Raw genomic sequence first — 19,834 nt, 5'->3', positions numbered from 1 at the left:
TGATGAACAAAGAGAAATGTTATTGATGATCTGAAAAATCATGAAATTGATTCTTGAAGCAAGAAAAAGCAGTGAAAAAGCAAAAAGCTTGCGAAAAAAATAATTGGCAAAAAAAATAATAATAGAAAAAGAAAAAGCAAGCAGAAAAAGCCAATAGCCCTTAAAACCAAAAGGCAAGGGTAAAAAAGATCCAAGGCTTTGAGCATCAATGGATAGGAGGGCCCAAGGAAATGAAATCCAGGCCTAAGCGGCTAAATCAAGCTGTCCCTAACCATGTGCTTGTGGCATGCAGGTCCAAGTGAAAAGCTTGAGACTGAGTGGTTAAAGTCGTGATCCAAAGCAAAAGAGTGTGCTTAAGAGCTCTGGACACCTCTAACTGGGGACTCTAGCACAGCTGAGTCACAATCTGAAAAGGTTCACCCAGTCATGTGTCTGTGGTATTCATGTATCCGGTGGTAATACTGGAAAACAAAGTGCTTAGGGCCACAGCCAAGACTCATAAGTAGCTGTGTTCAAGAATCAACATACTTAACTAGGAGAATTAATAACACTATCCGAAATTCTATGTTCCTAGAGAAGCCAATCATTCTAAACTTCAAGGGAAAAAGTGAGATGCCAAAACTGTTCAGAAGCAAAAAGCTACAAGTCCCGCTCATCTAATTATAATTAATATTCATTGATATTCTGGAATTTATAGTATATTCTATTCTTTTTATCCTATTTGATTTTTAGTTGCTTGGGGACAAGCAACAATTTAAGTTTGGTGTTGTGATAAGCGGATAATTTATACGCTTTTTGGCATTATTTTTAGGTAGTTTTTAGTAAGTTCAAGCTACTTTTAGGGATGTTTTCATTAGTTTTTATGTTAAATTCACATTTCTGGACTTTACTATGAGTTTGTGTGTTTTTCTGTGATTTTAGGTAATTTCTGGCTGAAATTGAGGGACTTGAGCAAAACTCTGATAGGAGGCTGACAAAGGACTGCTGATGCTGTTGGAATCTGACCTCCCTACACTCAAAATGGATTTTCTGGAGCTACAGAACTCCAAATGGTGCGCTCTCAACGGCGTTGGAAAGTAGACATCCAGAGCTTTCCAGCAATAGATAATAGTTCATACTTTATTCGGGAATTGACGACGTAAAGTGGCACTCAACGCCAAGTACATGCTGCTGTCTGGAGTTAAACGCCAAAAACACGTCACAACCCGGAGTTAAACGCCCAAAACACGTTATAACTTGGCGTTCAACTCCAATAAAAGCCTCAGCTCGTAGATAGACCAAGCTCAGCCCAAACATACACCAGGTGGGCCCCGGAAGTGGATTTATGCATCAATTACTTACTCATGTAAACCCTAGTAGCTAGTTTATTATAAATAGGACTTTTTACTAGTGTATTAGACATCTCTGGACGCCTAGTCCTTAGACCATGGGGGCTGGCCATTCGGCCATGCCTGAACCTTTCACTTATGTATTTTCAATGGTGGAGTTTCTACACACCATAGATTAAGGGTGTGGAGCTCTTCTGTACCTCAAGTTTCAATACAATTACTATTATTTTCTATTCAATTCTCTTTTATTCTTATTCCAAGATATACGTTGCACTTCAACTTGATGAATGTGATGATCCGTGACACTCATCATCATTCTCACCTATGAACGTGCGTGACTGACAACCACTTCCGTTCTACTCTAGGTCGGGCGCATATCTCTTAGATTCCCCAACAGAATCTTCGTGGTATAAGCTAGATAGATGGCGGCATTCATGGGAATCCGGAAAGTCTAACCTTGTCTGTGGTATTTCGAGTAGGATTCCAGAATTGAATGACTGTGACGAGCTTCAAACTCCTGAAGGCTGGGGGTTAGTGACAGACGCAAAAGAATCAATGGATTCTATTCCAACCTAATTGAGAACCGACAGATGATTAGCCGTGCTGTGACAGAGCATTTGGACCATTTTCACTGAGAGGATGGGATGTAGCCATTGTCAAGGCTGATGCCTCCAGACGATTAGCCATGCAGTGACAGCGCATAGGACCATTTTCCCGAGAGGATGAAAAGTAGCCATTGACGATGGTGATGCCCTACATACAGCTTGCCATGGAAAGGAGTAGGAAGGATTGGATGAATGTAATAAGAAAGTAGAGATTCGAGAGGATTCTAGCATCTCCACACGCCTATCTGAAATCCCCACCATTAATTTACATAAGTATTTCTATCCTATTTTATTTTCTGTTTATTATTAATTTTCGAAATCCATAACCATTTAATCTGCCTAACTGAGATTTACAAGGTGACCATAGCTTGCTTCATACCAACAATCTCTGTGGGATCGACCCTTACTCACGTAAGGTTTATTACTTGGACGACCCAGTACACTTGCTGGTTAGTTGAACGAGATTGTGGAAAGAAAGTGCTGAGTTAATGTTTTTATGCACATACCAAAGAGCCATTATTGTTGATCACAATTTCGTCCACCAAGGTGCAAGATATAGGCAGTAGTATGGAGAAGAGTTATAGAAGAGGAAAGATAAGGAGAAAAAGGGGAACGATCATACCGTGGTGGGTTGTCTCCCACCTAGCACTTTGCTTTAACGTCCGTAAGTTGGACGCTTCAGGAGCTCAGTTTTCAGTTGCGAGTGGATCTTCCAAGAGGAAGATATCTAACTCCTTGTTTTTCGTCACCTTCTCACCATGATAGAGCTTCAAATGATGTCCATTAACCTTGATGAGTTCAAAGCTTGAAGGGTGACTTAGGTGAAAAACTCCGTAGGGCTCAGCCTTCTCGACTCTATATGGACCTTCCCACCTTGATCGCAGCTTGCCTGGCATAAGCTTCAGTCTGGAGTTGTAAAGGAGGACTAAATCCCCAGGTTGGAACTCTTTCCTCTTGATGTGATGATCATGTACACCTTTCATTTTCTCCTTGTACAACCTTGAGTTCTCATAAGCTTCTAGGTGAAGGCTCTCCAATTCTTGCAATTGTAACTTCCTTTCAGCTCTGGCCTTCTCAAATCCCATGTTGCATTCCTTACTGCCCAAAAAGCTTTGTGCTCCACTTCAACTGGAAGATGACAGGCTTTGCCATAGACTAAGCAAAAATGACTCATCCCAATGGGTGTCTTGTACGCTATTCTGTATGCCCAGAGTGCATCTTGTAGCCTGGTGCTCCAGTCTCTTCTATGGGGTTTAACTATCTTCTGCAATATGCACTTTATCTCTCTGTTAGACACTTTGGCTTGCCCATTAGTCTAAGGATGATAGGCAGTTGCTACTTTATGAATGATCACATGCTTCTTCAGTAATCCTGTTAGTCTCCTGTTACAAAAATGGGTGCCTTGATCGCTCACGATTGCTCGTGGTGATCCAAAGCGACAAATATTGTGGCTTCTCACAAAGGAAACAACAGTGTTAGCATCATCAGTACGGGTAGAAATTGCTTCCACCCATTTAGAAACATAATCTACAGCTAACAGTATATAAAGGTGGCCATTAGAATTTGGAAATGGACCCATGAAGTCAATGCCCCAAACATCAAAAATTTCACAGAAAAGCATAATTTGTTGAGGCATTTCATCCTTCTGGGATATATTACCAAACCTTTGGCATGGGGGACAAGATTTACAAAATTCAGCAGCATCTTTAAAAAGAGTGGGCCACCAGAATCCACAGTCTAAGATTTTTCTAGCTGTTCTTTGAGGGCCAAAATGTCCTTCACTCTCAGATGAGTGACAGGCCTCTAAAATGGACTGGAATTCTGATTGAGACACACACCTTCTAATTACCTGGTCAGCGCCACATCTCCATAAATATGGGTCATCCCATATATAATATTTAGACTCGCTTTTCAGCTTGTCTCTTTGGTGCTTAGTAAAATTTGGAGGAAACGTGTGGCTATCTAGATAATTAGCGACAGGTGCATACCAAGGGACTACTTCAGATACTGCTTGTAGGTTATCAAATGGAAAATTATCAGCTATAGGAGTGGAGTCATCTTTAATGTTCTCAAGGTGACTCAAGTGGTCTGCCACTAGATTCTAGTTACCACTCCTATCCTTTATTTCTAAATCAAATTCTTGTAGTAGCAGTATCCAACGTATAAGCCTTGGTTTGGATTCCTTTTTAGCTAATAAATACTTTAGAGCTGCGTGGTCAGAATACACTACTACCTTAGCACCAAGAAGCTCTTTTTCAGTAGTAGTGTAGTTAGACTGAGCAGTGTCTAAAGTCTTAGACGCATAAGCAATGACAAAAGGATCGTTACCTTCACGTTGAGCCAGCGCTACTCCTACTGAATGGTTAGAAGCATCGCACATGATTTTGAATGGCTGGCTCCAGTCGGGTCCTCTCACAATTGGAGCTTGAGTCAGGGTGGTTTTCATCTTATCAAACGCTTGTTTGCAATCCTCACTGAACTCGAACTCAATATCTTTCTGTAGTAGTCTGGATAATGGAAGTGCTACCTTACTGAAGTTCTTAATGAATCTTCGGTAAAAACCTGCATGTCCAAGGAACGAGCAGACTTCCCTCACAGAGGAGGGGTAAGGCAAACTAGAAATAACATCCATCTTTGCTGGATCTACAGAAATGCCAGTATTAGACACAACATGTCCTAGTACAATACCTTGTTTAACCATAAAATGACATTTTTCAAAATTTAATACAAGATTTGTACTGACACATCTATCTAATACTCAAGATAGACTATCCAAGCAAAGGCTAAAAGAATCACCATAAACGCTAAAATCATCCATAAAAACCTCCATACAGTCCTCGAGAATGTCAGAGAAAAGACTCATCATGCACCTTTGGAAAGTAGTTGGTGCATTATACAAGCCGAAGGGCATTCTCTTATAGGCATAAGTCCCAAACGGACATGTAAAGGTAGTATTTTCCTGATCTTCAGGAGCTATGTGAATCTGGAAATAGCCTGTGTAACCATCTAAAAAGCAGTAATGTGATTTACCTGACAGGCGATCCAGCATTTGATCAATGAATGGAAGGGGATAGTGATCCTTACGAGTGGCTTGGTTGAGATGCCTGTAATCAATGCAGACCTTTCAGGCATTCTGTACTCTGGTTGCTATGAGCTCTCCATGCTCGTTCTTCACTGTAGTAACTTCAGACTTCTTGGGTACCACTTGGACTGGGCTCACCCATTCACTGTCTGAGATGGGGTAGATAATATCTGCCTCTAATAGTCTGGTCACTTCCTTCTTGACAACCTCTAAGATAGTGGGGTTCGGTCTTCTTTGGGGTTGACGAACGGGTCTTGCTCCTTCTTCTAAAAATATTCTGTGCTCAAAAACTTGAGGGTCGATGCCTACTATGTCTGCTAAACTCCACCCAATTGCTTTCTTATGCCTCCGCATCACACTAAGTAACTGCTCTTCCTGTTCCGAAGTGAGGTCTCGTGCAATGATAAGTGGAAACTTCTGCTTGTCCTCGAGGTAAGCATATTTGAGGTGTGGAGGGAGGGGTTTCAATTCTAACTTCTGTTCATGGTCAGGCTCTGGATTGTTTGGAGCTGATGGCAGTGGCAGAGTACTTTCATTGTCCTCAAAATTCCCTACCCTCGGACCTTGTCCTACGTACTTCTTTTCAAACTCCTCCTGGTGAACTTCAGCTATGGTCTCATTTATGATGTCACACTGGAAGATAGAATGATCTTCTGGAGGATGCTTCATGACTCCACTCAGATTAAAGCTTACCACTCAGCCGTCTATTTCAAAAGAGTATGTTCCTGCAAAAGCATCTAATTTGAACTTCGAGGTCTTTAAGAAAGGTCTCCCGAGTAGGATTGATGATGGTTTCTCTGAGTCATGTTAGGGCATCTCCAGGATGTAAAAATCAATGGGGAAAGTGAGACCTTTAATACCCACTAATACATCTTCAGCAACTCCAGCCACTGTAATAATACTTTTATCTGCTAACACAAAATGAGCTGCCGACCTTTTTAAGGGAGGGAGCCTTAAAACATCATATAAATATTAAGGCATTATACTAACACATGCTCCTAAATCACACATGCAGTCAGAAAATATCACACCTCATATGGTACAGTTAACCATGAATAGTTTCTAATTCATTAATCTGGTCTTTATGTATGCATACATCCTTTAGAAACTTTGCGTATTTAAGTACCTGTTGAATAACATTAAAAAGGTCACAGTTACCTGAACCTTTTTGAATATTTCTACCATTTTGGGATCAGGTTCCAACTGCTTTCTGGGTTCTTTGCAAGTTGCGGAAATGGAATGGGACTGGTGTTTTCCACAGTGTCTGCGCCTTTTGGTGCTTCTTCCTGTGATCTAGCATCTTCTTCCTCAGTCATGTCCTGTATACCCTTTTCTTCCTCAACATCTTCTATTTCCACTACCTCTTCAGCTGAGGCGTGTTCAGGTGGGTTTGGCTCTTCCTGATTCCTCTCTTGCAATGTGGTTCTAGACCTTAGAGTGATGGCATTAATGCCATCCTTTGGATTGGGTAATGGTTGAGAGGGGAACCCACCAGAGCTTGAGGACTGGTTGTTGCAGTTGTTCATTGATCCAATCTGTGAAACAAGGGCTTGCAAAGTAGAAGTCAGACCATTTAGAGTAGTAGTAAAGTTGTTTTCCATGGCCTGTTATCTCTAATCAATAGATTATAGTAACTCATCATTAGGAGATGAAGAGGGATAAGTGATCTGAGAGGTCTGTTGAGATGTTTGAGGCTGTCTTAAATGAGGTGCTCTGTAGGCCTGATTCTGATTCTGCTGCCTGAAGTTGTTATTGTTATTCCACCTCTGATTTCCATTGTTGTCTCTGCCTCCTCTGTTATGATTGTCCCTCCAACCTTGGTTAGAATTATCTCTCCAGCCTTGGTTAGAGTTATCCTGCCATCCATGGTTATAGCTGCCACCTTGATTGTACCCTTGATTGGGGTGGTCATAGAAGTTATGAGTGGCTGCTACGGTGTGGTCCTCCAGTTGAAGTTGTGGACACTCATCAGTGTAGTGACTGTAATCTGCACAGATTCCACATACTCTTTGTGGAACCAACTGCTGGTTATGCTATGGTAGGGAAGGATGAACTTTTTGTGGTTGTTGTTGATTTAGCTGCATCTGCTTCAGCAAGTTAGTCATTTCACATAAGCTCTGAGCTATAGCAGCAGTCTCTTTGCTAATGGATACCTCCGCAACAGCTCTTGACCAACTTTGTTTCTGCCTGTGATTCCTAGTAAATTCGGCTAAGTCACTGATTAATTACCATGCTTCTTCCGTAGTCTTATACTTTTTCATAGACCCGTTGCTAGCACCTTCCAATGTCGTCCTATCTTGAGATTTCATGCCCTGTGTAAAGTAGCCGAGCAACACTATCTTGTCAATCATATGGTGGGGGCATGCTTCTAGAAGATTATTGAAGCGTTCCAAGTATTCATAGAGAGTTTCAGATTCATCTTGAATGATCATGGACATGTCTTTTCTCAGCTTATCGGCAACCTCAGCTGGAAAGAATTTCTCCAGAAATTCACTTCTAAGTGTATCCCAGTTGGAAACAATTGTTCTGGATTGAGTGTAGTACCACTCTCTTGCCTTTCCCTTAAGAGAAAATGGGAAGGCCTTCAACAGAATGGAGATTTCATCAGTGCCATCACGCTTAACAGTAGAACAGGTAGTCTGAAAATTCCTAAGGTGCTTGATAGGCTCTTGAGCAGGTAAGCCATGAAACTTGGGCATCAAGTTGAGTAGTGAAGACTTTATTTCGAAATCCACAGCCACTGCTGAGTGGTGTGCCTGAAATGGTTGGAGTGTGAAATCAGGGGCTCCTTCCTCCTGGATAGTGACTCTCCTGGGTGCTACCATGTCACCTGCACGTAAATCATCTGGATCAGTAGAGAGGGAGCTTGCTTCTTCCTTAAATGACGTTTCAGGTTCGTCCTCAGAGAGGACTCGCCGACGCCGAGCTTGCCTTATACGTGAAAGAGTTCTTTCAATCTCAGGGTCAAATACTGGCAAGCTTGGATCAGGAAGTGAACGCGTCATTTAACGAAAGAAACGTACAGCTCATAGTGACAAAATAAAAAGAAAATTGCAATTAAATAAAAGCCAATCAATAAATTAGCACATTGTTGCAACTCCCAGGCAACGGCGCCAAAAATTGACGTAACAGAAATTGGCGAGTTAAGAATTTATTAATATAAATACGTTGCAAGTACAGTCCTTAACCAACCAAAATTTCGCTTATCAATTTAAAAGGGTTGTCACAATATTGAAATTAAAATACTGGGAGTATGAATCCCAGATCGTCTCCCAACGAGTTGCAGAGAAATGTGCTATTTTATCAATCAGATGTTTTCAAAAAATGGTTGAGTTGATAACAGGAAATTAAATTAGGGAATTTAATTAATCTTAAATAAAAGCCTTGACTGGGAGTAGATTAGTTGGAAGCCCTATTCTTGTTGAAGTACTCTCAAGATTAATTAATAATTGGAAGTTGCTCTGCTTAGTTATCCCTTACTAGGTAAATGAAAGTCAAGCAAGTTGAAAAGTGGTTTCTAATTACAAGTCCTAATCCTCTCCCTTGGGAAGGATTAGTGTCAATGATTAGAGGTTGATCCAACAATAATTCCAATCATAATTTCTCTCTTGAGTAATTCAGCTCAAGGTTTCCTGTCAATCATCTCCTAATCAAGTTATGGAACTACTCACTCATTATAATTATAAACATCACAGAATTAATGGGGAAGATAAAAGAAGACATGATAAATAATAATGAAAAGGATTAATTGAAAATAAAAATAGTCTATATTAATGACTTGTAAAAATAATCCAATGTCAACTCTATAGGAATTAAGAATTGATGAGCGGATAATTTGTACGCTTTTTGGCATTGTTTTTAGTATGTTTTTAGTATGATCTAGTTAGTTTTTAGTATATTTTTATTAGTTTTTAGTTAAAATTCACTTTTCTGGACTTTACTATGAGTTTGTGTGTTTTTCTGTGATTTCAGGTATTTTCTGGCTGAAATTGAGGGTCCTGAGCAAAAATCTGATTCAGAGACTAAAAAGGACTGCAGATGCTGTTGGATTCTGACCTCCCTGCACTCGAAGTGGATTTTCTGGAGCTACAGAAGCCCAATTGGCGCGCTCTCAACGGCGTTGGAAAGTAGACATCCTGGGCTTTCCAGCAATATATGATAGTCTATACTTTGCCCAAGATTTGATGGCCCAAACCAGCGTTCAAAGTCACCCTCAGAATTCCCAGCGTTAAACGCCGGAACTGGCACAAGAATGGGAGTTAAACGCCCAAACTGGCACCAAAGCTGGCGTTTAACTCCAAGAAAAGTCTCTACACGAAAATGCTTCATTGCTCAGCCCAAGCACACACCAAGTGGGCCCGAAAGTGGATTTTTATGTCATTTACTCATCTCTGTAAACCTTAGGCTATTAGTTTTCTATAAGTAGGACCTTTTACTATTGTATTGAGATATCTGGGTAGTTATCTTTGTTCTGATGCTATCTTAGATCACTGGGAGGCTGGCCATTCGGCCATGCCTAGACCTTGTTCTTATGTATTTTCAACGGTGGAGTTTCTACACACCATAGATTAAGGTGTGGAGCTCTGCTGTACCTCGAGTATTAATGCAATTACTATTGTTCTTCTATTCAATTCCGCTTGTTCTTGTTCTAAGATATCACTTGTTCTTCAACTTGATGAACGTGATGATCCGTGACACTCATCATCATTCTCACCTATGAACGTGTGCCTGACAACCACCTCCGTTCTACCTTCGATTGGGTGAATATCTCTTGGATTCCTGATACACGATGCATGGTTGATCGCCTGACAACCGAGTGCTTGCCTGACAACCGAGCCAGCCATTCCGTGAGATCAGAGTCTTCGTGGTATAGGCTAGAACTGATGGCGGCATTCAAGAGAATCCGGAAGGTCTAACCTTGTCTGTGGTATTCTGAGTAGGATTCAATGACTGAATGACTGTGACGTGCTTCAAACTCCTGAGGGCGGGGCGTTAGTGACAGACGCAAAAGAATCACTGGATTCTATTCCGGCCTGATCGAGAACCGACAGATGGATAGCCGTGCCGTGACAGGGTGCGTTGAACATTTCCACTGAGAGGATGGGAGGTAGCCACTGACAACGGTGAAACCCTTGCTTAAGCTTGCCATGGAAAGGAGTAGGAAGGATTGGATGAAGACAGTAGGAAAGCAGAGAGACGGAAGGGACAAGCATCTTCATACGCTTATCTGAAATTCCTACCAATGATTTACATAAGTATCTCTATCTTTATCTTTATGTTTTATTCGTATATCACCATACCCATTTGAGTTTGCCTGACTAAGATTTACAAGGTGACCATAGCTTGCTTCATACCAACAATCTCTGTGGGATCGACCCTTACTCGCGTAAGGTTTATTACTTGGACGACCCAGTACACTTGCTGGTTAGTTGTGCGAAGTTGTAGTGATCACAATTTCGTCCACCAAGAATATAGAATAATAAATGAAAGTAATTGATAGAATATAATGACTAGTACCGGAGGTAGACTCTTCTCAAAAGCTAAAGCCAAAATCTTCAAAATCCTAACTATGAATGTTCAAGTGAATAAAACATAGGTGAGGAGCAATTTCAGATCTAGAAAAACTAAAAATTATGCGGAATGAATGTTCTCCTTTGTTTCTGCATGTTCCCTGGCTCTATTCTGTGTTTCTGGGCCGAAAACTGGGTTGAAATCCGGCCCAAAAACACTGCCAGCGACTTCTGAAATTCTGTAGATTGCGCACATCACGCGGTCGCGTCATTCATGCGGATGTGTCATTCGGCGTTTCGCTTTCCCACGCGGGCGCGTCGTCCATGCCTCCGCGTCGCTTATGCTTTTCCAATCCGTGCGGTCGCATGAGCCATGCAGCCGCGTCATTGCGATTTCCTCTCTTTCGCGTGGTCGCGTGTGTCATGCGGCCACGTCACTTTTCGTTGGTCATCTCCTCAATTTCTTGTATTCCTTCCATTTTTGCAAGCTTCCGTTCCAATCTCCCATTCATTCATGCCCTATAAATCCTGAAACACTTAACACACAAATCCCGGCATCGAATGGAATAAAGGAGAATTAAAATACCTAATTAAAAGTCTCTAGGAAGTAAGTTTTCAATCATGTAATAATTTTAGGAAGAAAATATAAATGCATGCTAATTATATGAATAAGTGGGTAAAGATCATGATAAAACCACACAATTAAACACATTGTAAACCATAAAATAGTGGTTTATCAGAGCAACTAAGGATGGAGCACCAAGAGCACTCTATTATTCTCTATGAAATTAGAGAGGATCAAATAGCCATGAGGGAAGAGCAACAAAGGCAAGGAAGAGATATAGAGGAGCTCAAGTGTTCCATTGGATCTTTAAGAGGAAGAACTAGCCGCGATCACTAAGGTGGTCCCGTTCTTTGATTTCCTTGTTCTTATCTTTCTATTTTTTGATTTTTATGCTTTATGTGTTATCTATGTTTGTGTCTTCATTACATGATCATTAGTGTCTAGTATCTATGTCTTAAGGCTATGAATATCCTATGAATCCTTCACCTTTCTTAAATGAAAAATGTGCCTAATTACAAAAGAACAAGAAGTACTTGAATTTCAAAATTTATCTTGAAATTAGTTTGATTATTTTGATGTGGTGGCAATACTTTTTGTTTTCTGAATGAATGCTTGAACATTGCATAATTTTGATAGTGAAGTTTATGAATGTTAAAATTGTTGGCTCTTGAAAGAATGATGAAAAAAGAGAAATGTTATTGATAATCTGAAAAATCATAAAATTTATTCTTGAAGCAAGAAAAAGTAGTGAATAACAAAGCTTGCAAAAAAAAAAAAAAGAAAAAAAGTGGCAAAAATTAAAAGAAAAAAAGAGAGAGAAAAAAACAGAGAAAATGCAAGCAGAAAAAGCTAATAGCCCTTTAAACCAAAAGGCAAGGGTAAAAGAGATCCAAGGCTTTGAGCATTAATGGATAGAAGGGCCCAAAGGAATAAAATCCTAGCCTAAACGGCTAAATCAAGCTGTCCTTAACCATGTGCTTGTGTCATGAAGGTCCAAGTGAAAAGCTTGAGACTGAGTGGTTAAAGTCATGATCCAAAGCAGAAAGAGTGTGCTTAAGAACTCTGGACACCTCTAACTTGGGACTTTAGCAAAGCTGAGTCACAATCTAAAAAGGTTCACCCAGTTATATGTCTGTGGAATTTATGTATCCAGTGGTAATACTGAAAAACAAAGTGCTTAGGGTCACGGCCAAGACTCATAAAGTAGCTGTGTTCAAGAATCAACATACTGAACTAGGAGAATCAATAACACTATCTTAATTTTGAATTCCTAGAGATGCCAATCATTCTGCACTTCAAGGGATAAAGTGAGATGCCAAAACTGTTCAGAAGCAAAAAGCTACTAGTCCTGCTCATCTAATTGGAGCTAAGCTTCATTGATATCTTGGAATTCATTGTATATTCTCTTCTTCTTATTCTATTTTGTTTTCAGTTGCTTGGGGACAAGCAACAATTTAAGTTTGGTGTTGTGATGAGCGGATAATTTATACGATTTTTTGGTATTATTTTTAGGTAGTTTTTAGTATGATTTAGTTAGTTTTTAGTATATAATTATTAGTTTTTATGCAAAAATCAAATTTTTGGACTTTACTATGAGTTTGTGTGTTTTTCTGTGATTTCAGATATTTTTTGGATGGAATTGAGGGACCTGAGCAAAAATCTGATTCAGAGGCTGGAAAAGGACTACAGATGCTGTTGGATTCTGACCTCCCTGCACTCGAAATAGATTTTCTGGAGTTGCAGAAGCCCAATCGGCGCGCTCTTAATTGCGTTGAAACGTAGACATCTTGGGCTTTCCAACAATATATAATAGTCTATACTTTGCCCAATTTTTAATAATGTAAACTGGCGTTTTAACGCCAACTTTCTATGCTTTTCTGGCGTTAAACGCCAGAATTGGCATAAAAGCTGGAGTTAAATGCCCAAACTGGCACCAGAGCTGGCATTTAACTCCAAGAAAAGCCTATGCATGTTAAAGCTTCAATGCTCAGCCCAAGCACACACCAAGTGGGCCCCGGAAGTGGATTTCTGCATCATTTACTTATTTTTGTAAACCTTAGGTTACTAGCTCATTATAAATAGGACCTTTTTCTATTGTATTAAGATCGGGAGATCTTTAGATCATTTTTGAGACTATCTTTGTATCATTGTTGATCTCTTGATCACGTTTAAGAGGGATGGCCATTCGGCTATGCCCAGACCTTCATCACTTATGTATTTTCAACGGTGGAGTTTCTACACCTCATAGACTAAGGTGTGGAGCTCTGATGTTCCTCATGAATTAATGCAATTACTACTGTTTTCTATTCAATTCAAGCTTATTCTTGTTCTAAGATATTCATTTGCACTTCAACATGATGAATGTGATGATCAAGTGACACTCATCACCATTCTCACTTATGAGTATGTGCCTGATAACCATTTCCATTCTACCTGAAAACAAGCTTGAATGTATATCTCTTCGCCTCTTGGTCCACGACGCATGGTTGCCTCTCCTGACCATAGAGCCTTCCATTCTGTGAGATCAGAGTCTTCGTGGTAAAAGCTAGAATCAATTGGCAGCATTCTTGAGATCTGGAAAGTCTAAACCTTATTTGTGGTATTCCGAGTAGGATCTGGGATGGGATGACTGTGACGAGCTTCAAACTCGCGAGTGCTAGGCGCAGTGACTGTGCGCAAAAGGATCATTGGATCTTATTCCAACACAAGTGAGAACTGACTGATGATTAGCCCTACGTAACCCGTAGCCGGACCATTTTCACTGAGAGGACGGACGGTAGCCATTGACAACGGTGATCCCCAACATACAGCTTTCCATGGAAAGGAGTACTGGTGCACAAAATTGTGATCATCAACAATGGCGCCAAAAACTTGGTAGCACTCTCAAACGTGAATCACACTTTGTCACAACTTCGCACAACTAACCAGCAAGTGCACTGGGTCGTCCAAGTAATACCTTACGTGAGTAAGGGTCGATCCCACGGAGATTGTTGGTATGAAGCAAGCTATGGTCATCTTGTAAATCTTAGTTAGGCGGATTCAAATGGTTATAAAGGTTTTCGAAAAATATAATAAATGAAACATAAAATAAAGATAGAGATACTTATGTAGTTCAATGGTGGAAATTTCAGATAAGTGCATAGAGATGCTAGTTCCTGTTGAATCTCTGCTTTCCTACTGCTTTCATCCAATTCTTCATACTCCTTTCCATGGCAAGCTGTATGTAGGGCATCACCATTGTCAATGGCTACTTCCCATCCACTCAGTGAAAAAGGTCCAAATGCTCTTGTCACAGCACGGCTAATCATCTGTCGGTTCTTGATCATGTCGAAATAGAATCCATTGATTCTTTTGCGTCTGTCACTATGCCCAACAATCGCGAGTTTGAAGCTCGTCACAGTCATTCAATCCCTGAATCCTACTCGGAATACCACAAACAAGGTTTAGACTTTTTGGATTCTCAAGAATGGCCGCCAATAATTCTAGCTTATACCACGAAGATTCTGGTTAAGGAATCCAAGAGATATTCGCTCGTTCTAAGGTAGAACGAAAGTGGTTGTCAGTCACGCGTTCATAGGTGAGAATGATGATGAGTGTCATGGATCATCACATTCATCATGTTGATGAGAATGATGATGAGTGTCATGGATCATCACATTCATCATGTTGAAGTGCAACGAATATCTTAGAATAAGAATAAGCTGAATTGAATAGAAAATAGTAGTAATTGCATTAAAACTCGAGGTACAGCAGAGCTCCACACCCTTATTCTATGGTGTGTAGAAACTCCACCGTTGAAAATAGACAAGTGATGGTCCAAGCATGGCCGAGTGGCCAGCCCCCATAAACATGATCAAAGGATCATAAGGTAATCCAAAAATAATCCAAAGATGTCTAATACAATAGTAAAATGTCCTATTTATACTAGACTAGTTACTAGTGTTTACAAAAATAAGTCTAAATGCAGAAATCCACTTCCGGGGCCCACTTTGGTGTGTGCTTGGGCTGATCTTGAGCTTTACACGTTTAGAGGCTTCTCTTGGAGTTAAACACCAAGTTGTAACGTGTTTTTGGCGTTTAACTCTGGTTTGTGACGTGTTTCTGATGTTTTACTCCAGAATGTAGCATGAAAGTGGCGTTAAATGCCACTTTGCGTCATCTAAACTCGAATAAAGTATGGACTATTATATATTGCTGAAAATCTCTGAATGTCTACTTTCCAACGCCATTAAGAGCACGCCATTAGGAGTTCTGTAGCTCCAAAAAATCTATTTCGAGTGCAGGGAGGTCAGAATCCAACAGCATCAGCAGTCCTTTGTCAGCCAGAATCAAATTTTTGCTCAGGTCCCTCAATTTCAGCCAGAAAATACCTGAAATCACAGAAAAACACACAAACTCATAGTAAAGTCTAGAAATGTGAATTTTACATAAAAACTAATGAAAACATCCCTAAAAGTAGCTAGATCCTACTAAAAACTACCTAAAAACAATGCCAAAAAGCGTATAAATTATCCACTCATCACAACACCAAACTTAAATTGTTGCTTGTCCCCAAGAAACTTGAAAATCAAATAGGATAAAAAGAAGAGAATATACTATAAATCCCAAAATATCAATGAATATTAGTTCTAATTAGATGAGCGGGACTTGTAGCTTTTTGCTTCTGAACAGTTTTGGCATCTCACTTTTTCCTTTGAAGTTCAGAATGATTGGCTTCTATAGGAACTTAGAGTTCAGACAGTGTTAATTGATTCTCCTAGTTAAGTATGTTGATTCTTGAACACAGCTACTTTTATGAGTCTTGGCCGTGGCCCTAAGCACTTTGTTTTCCAGTATTACCACCGGATACATAAATGCCACAGACACATGACTGGGTGAACCTTTTCAGATTGTGACTCAGCTTTGCTAAAGTTCCTAGTTAGAGGTGTCCAGAGCTCTTAAGCACACTCTCTTATTTTTTTGCTTTGGATCACGACTTTGACCACTCAGTCTCAAGCTTTTCACTTGGACCTGCATGCCACAAGCACATGGTTAGGGACAACATGATTTAGCCGCTTAGGCCTGGATTTTATATCCTTGGGCCCTCCTATCCATTGATTCTCAAAGCCTTGGATCCTTTTTACCCTTGCCTTTTGGTTTTAAGGGCTATTGGCTTTTTCAGATCATTAATAACATTTCTTTTATTCATCATTCTTTCAAGAGCCAACAATTTTAACATTCATAAATAACAAGATCAAAAATATGCACTGTTCAAGCTTTCATTCAGAAAACAAAAAGTATTGTCACCACATCAATATAATTAAACTAAATTCAAGGATGAATTTGAAACTCATGTACTTCTTGTTCTTTTGTATTAAAAACATTTTTCATTTAAGAAAGGTGAAGGATTCATGGAATTATTTATAGCCTTAAGACATAGTTACTAAATACTAATGATCATGTAGTAAAGACTCAAAACATAGACAAACATATAGCATAAAATCAAAAAAACAGAGAAATAAGAACAAGGAAGCTAAGGAATGAGTCCACCTTAGTGATGGTGGCGCCTTCTTCTGAGCTTCTCTATGTCTCTTCCTTGCTTTTATTGCTTCATCCCTAGTGATTTTGGTGCTCCTATCCTTAGTTACTCCCAATAGTTGTGTGGAGGAAAATGTATCCCTTGAGGTATCTCAGGGATTTCTTGATGAGGGAATTCCTCATGCTCTTGTTGAGGTCCATGAGTGGGCTCTCTTGATGTGCAGTCAAATGCTCTACTACTGAGCCATGGACTTTTGAGATGAATCTCTCCATCTCCCATGACTCGGAGGTGGAAGCTTTTGTCTTCCCTTTCCTCTTTCTAGAGGTTTCTCCGGCCTTAGGTGCCATAAATAGTTATGAAAAAACAAGAAAGCTATGCTTTTACCACACCAAACTTAGAATGTTGCTCATCCTCGAGCAAAAGGGGAAAGAATAGATGAAGAAGAAGAAGAGATGGAAGAGAGGGAGAGAGATGTGTATTCGGCCAAGGGTGAGAAGAGAGGGTTGTGTTGTGTGAAAATGAAGAAATATGGAGGGGTTTATAAAGTGGAGGAAGAGGGGTAAGGGTTCAGTCATTTAGGGTGGGTTTGGGTGGGAAAGAGATTTTGAATTTGAAGGTAGGTGGGGTTTATGGGGAAGAGTGGATGGACGTGAGTGGTGAAGAGGTGATGGGGAAGAGTGATTGAGGTGATTGGTGAATGATGTTTGGGAAAGAGTGTTATGAAAAGGTGTGAGAGAGAGGGAGAAGGTAGGTGGGGATCCTGTGGGGTCCACAGATCTTGAGGTGTCAAGGATTTTTCATCCCTGCACTTTTTAGGCGTGTAAAATGCCCTTCTATGCAATCCTGGCATTTAACGCCAGCTCTCTTCAGGGTGCAATCCTGGCGTTTAAACGCCAGACTACAGCTTGTTTCTAGTATTCAACACATGCTTTATGCTCTATTCTGGTGTTAAACGCCAGCCAGATGCTCCTTATTGGCATTTAAATGCCAGTAGGCTCTTCCTCCAGGGTGTGCTGTTTCTTCTGCTGTTTTTTATTCTATTTTTAATTTTAGTATTTTTTTTTTGTGACTCCACATGATCATGAACCTAATAAAACATAAAAGAAAAATAAAATAAAAATAAAATTAGATAAATAAAAATTGGGTTGCCTCCCAATAAGCGCTTCTTTAATGTCAATAGCTTGACAGTGAGCTCTCATGGAGCCTCACAGGTGATCAGGTCAATATTGTGGACTCCCAACACCAAACTTAGATTTTGAATGTGGGGGTTTAATACCAAACTTAGAGTTTGGTCGTGGCCTCCTAACATCAAACTTAGAGTTTGATTGTGGGGGCTTTGTTTGACTCTATATTGAGGGAAGCTTTTCATGCTTCCTCTCCATGGTTGCAGAGGAATATCCTTGAGCTTTAAACACAAGGTAGTCCCCATTTAATTGAAGGACTAGCTCTCCTCTGTCAACATCAATCACAGCTCCTGTTGTGGCTAGGAAGGGTCTTCCAAGGATGATGCATTCATCCTCTTCCTTCCTAGTGTCTAAGATTATGAAATCAGCAGGGATGTAAAGGCCTTTAACCTTTACTAACAGGTCCTCTACCAATCCATAAGCTTTTCTTTTGAATTGTCTGCCATCTCTAATGAGAATGTGGCAGCCTATACCTCAAAGATCCCCAGTTTTTCCATTACAGAGAGTGGCATAAGATTTATACCTGACCCCAGGTCACACAGAGCCCTCTCAAAGGTCATGGTGCCCATGGTACAGGGTATTAAGAATTTACCAGGATCTTGTTTCTTTTGAGGTAAAGTTTGCTGAACCCATGTATTTAGTTCACTAATGAACAAGGGAGGTGCATCTTCCCAAGTCTCATTACCAAACAACTTGACATTCAACCTCATGATAGCTCCTAAATATTGAGCAACTTGCTCTCCAGTTACATCTTCATCCTCTTCAGAGGAAGAATAGTTTTCAAAGCTCATGAATGGCAGAAGGAGGTTTAAAGGAATCTATATAGTCTTTATATGAGCCTCAGATTCCTTTAGGTCCTCAATAGGGAACTCCTTCTTGTTTGGGAGACGTCCCATGAGGTCTTCCTCATTGGGATTCACGTCCTCCCCTTCCTCTCTAGGTTTGGCCATTTTGATTATGTCAATGGCCTTGCACTCTCTTTTTGGATTCTCTTCAGTATTGCTTGGGAGAGTACTAGGAGGAGTTTCAGTGATTTTCTTACTCAGCTGGCCCACTTGTGCTTCCAAATTTCTAATGGAGGATCTTGTTTCACTCACGAAACTTAAAGTGGCATTAGACAGATCAAAGACTATATTTGCTAAGCTAGAGGAGCTCTGCTCAGAATTCTCTGTCTGTTACTGAGAAGATGATGGAAAAGGCTTGTTATTACTGAGTATGTTTCTTCCACCATTATTAAAGCCTTGTTGTGGCTTTTGTTGATCCTTCCATGAGAAATTTGGATGATTTCTCCATGAAGAATTATAGCTGTTTCCATAAGATTCACCCATGTAATTTACCTCTGCCATTGCAGGGTTCTCAGGATCACAGGCTTCTTCTTCAGAAGATGCCTCTTTAGTATTGTTGGATGCATTTTGCAATACATTTAGACTTTGAGAAATCATGTTGACTTGCTGAGTCAACATTTTGTTCTGAGCCAATATGGCATTCAGAGCATCAATTTCAAGAACTCCCTTCCTCTGAGGCGTCCCATTACTCACAGAATTCCTCTCAGAAGTGTACATGAACTGGTTATTTGCAACCATGTCAATGAGTTCTTGAGCTTCTGCAGTCATTTTCTTTAGGTGAATGGATCCACCTGCAGAATGGTCCAGTGACATCTTAGAGAACTCAGATAGACCATAATAGAATATATCTAAAATAGTCCACTCTGAAAGCTTGTCAGAAGGACATCTTTTGGTCATCTGTTTGTATCTTTCCTAAGCTTCATAGAGGGATTCACCATCTTTTTGTTTGAAGGTTTGAACATCCACTCTAAGCTTGCTCAGCTTTTGAGGAGGAAAGAACTTAGCCAAGAAGGCCGTGACCAGCTTATCCCAGGAGTCCAGGCTATCTTTAGGTTGTGAGTCCAACCATGTTCTAACTCTGTCTCTTACAGCGAAAGGGAAAAGCATGAGCCTGTAGACTTCAGGATATACTCCATTAGTCTTAGCAGTCTCACAGATCTGCAAGAATTCAGTTAAAAACTGATAGGGATCTTCTAA

The 19,834-nt window shown here is 40.2% G+C and overlaps 1 non-coding gene across 1 annotated transcript; it reads left to right on the top strand.

The window, feature by feature from the left end:
- Positions 1 to 19,504: 19,504 nt before the first annotated feature.
- LOC112798702 (small nucleolar RNA R71) lies at positions 19,505 to 19,612 on the top strand. Its single transcript, XR_003200301.1, has one exon. It is a non-coding gene; the product is annotated as a small nucleolar RNA R71 (small nucleolar RNA).
- Positions 19,613 to 19,834: the final 222 nt, after the last annotated feature.

Source organism: Arachis hypogaea, chromosome 4, assembly GCF_003086295.3.
Source record: "Arachis hypogaea cultivar Tifrunner chromosome 4, arahy.Tifrunner.gnm2.J5K5, whole genome shotgun sequence".
Taxonomy (NCBI): domain Eukaryota; kingdom Viridiplantae; phylum Streptophyta; class Magnoliopsida; order Fabales; family Fabaceae; genus Arachis; species Arachis hypogaea.
This window is presented reverse-complemented; position numbering and strand designations above follow the sequence as displayed.